The sequence below is a fragment of the Myotis davidii genome, unplaced genomic scaffold (assembly GCF_000327345.1).
Source record: "Myotis davidii unplaced genomic scaffold, ASM32734v1 scaffold673, whole genome shotgun sequence".
NCBI classification, from domain to species: Eukaryota; Metazoa; Chordata; class Mammalia; order Chiroptera; family Vespertilionidae; genus Myotis; species Myotis davidii.
In genome coordinates, this window is record NW_006286677.1 from 714,845 (window position 1) to 716,794 (window position 1,950).

Below are 1,950 nucleotides of genomic sequence, written 5' to 3' on the forward strand. Positions count from 1 at the left end.
AGGTGATTTTTAAAAATAACTGTTAAATTTAGCCCTTGCCAGTTTGGCTCAGTGGATAAAGCAACAGCCTGCAGACTGAGGGGTCCCAGGTTTGATTCTGGTCAAGGGCACAGCTGTAGGCTCGATCCCCAGTAGAAGGCTGCAGAGTAGCAGCCAATCAATGATTCTCTCTCATCATTGATATTTCTCCCTCTCTATCCCTCTCTCTCTGAAATCAATAAAAATATATTTTAAAAAGTAACTGTTCAATTTAATATTGTCACTTAGTGATAAAGCCATTTTTTTTCAATCCTAATTTTAATTTGTATCTGTCCCCTTTCTTTAATGGGGGTTTGAGCTTCCACACCGTCCTCTTTAGTTTCTGTACGATAAAGTGACTATTTTCTTCTTTTTAGCAGAGCTGGATGAGGAACATCGCTGCATTTGATTGGTTGGCTTGTACGGGATCACTCACTCCTCTGGAAAGGCACTGTCCCATATCACATTGCTATAAATGTGGACTTAATTGGGGTTAAATATCTAAATTGAAGCATTTACCATCAGAGAACATAAGCTTCAGGACTCCTATGTTACTTAGATTTTTACACAACATAATGACTTAATGTGCTTCTGATGAAGAGCTCTGCTTTGGAGCAACCTTAAATACCACACCCAGAAAGAACTGACTCTGGCACACAGGTAATTTGGGGTCCTAGTACATTTTATAACAAAGCTAGTACAATTTTAAAAAGAATAAATTCAAAATACACAAATTGACTTCAATAAGATTAACAACACTGAGGAAGACATGTCAGCTAAGTCAAGTCAAATAAACTACTCTATACTGTTTATTCCCACATAAAACAATGACTTTCAATTTTGTATTCCTCATTTCTAAGCTACTCAAAGAACATGATCACTTTTCAAATTTCATTATTTTATCTGAAAGAATTTACTGAGCAAAATGCTTAGTTGCAGGATTTTACTTTTGTAACCCATCAGGTTACAATATTAGTGACTACAAGTTTCTTCCCCAGTGCAGACATTCTGTATGTTTTATTTACCTTCTGTCACTTTTTATTTCCTCCTAAACTTTATATGCCCAAGAATGAAACTGCATTGGTGTTATGTAACATTTCACATTTGCAACATACATACTGACTTATCTGTCCCTTGAACCCACTTCCCTGAAAAAGAAACACAGGTAATCCAGAAAAAAAACACACAAAACTACCTTTCAGTGTATAGTGAGAGTCTAGGCGTGTAGAAATAAAAGCACTTAAAAACAGTTGTATGGAAGGGTCAGGATGCATCTTTCCTTGTTGGTAGCAACCCCCACGATTTATTAACAACCACAGGCAGCCAAGACCGTAGGCTGCACACACAAGTTGGGAACCCAGCAGGCATTAAGGCTTTCAGGTCTCTTACAACTGTTGTGATTCGAAAAACCCAAAGCAAACAAGCGCAGAGGCCTGATAAAGTGCTCCGAACAGAGCCTCTTCGGCAGCCCGGGGTGAACCATATGACTCCGGTGGACGATTTAGACCAAACGGTGCGCCCTTTTCTTTCACTGGGTCTATAAAGCCCATAAATTATGTTTGGTCCAGAAAAGCAGAAGTTATTAGCACCTTCCTTTCCCCACTTTTTAATATCCCATACATAAACAATTCTTAAGCCACGGTCTTCATTCATTGACTAAACAAGATCCTGGGTGCCTTTTTGGTGACCACTCCTCCCAAGCTGACCTGACTTGACAGCGATTTGAAAGGCCCCTCCGTGGAAAGGGTCGAGACCATGAGGTTCGTCATCCAAAGGTGGACGCGACTTGCTTTTATTTACTTATTTATTCGAGGGGCGGCGATGGCCGCGGCTGGACTAGGACGAGGGTGGAGGAGAAGGGGCGCGCGGGCTGTGAGCTGGGCATGGGAGCCCTCGGAGAAGGGGGGCAGCAGCCAAGTTCCACCAGCTCCG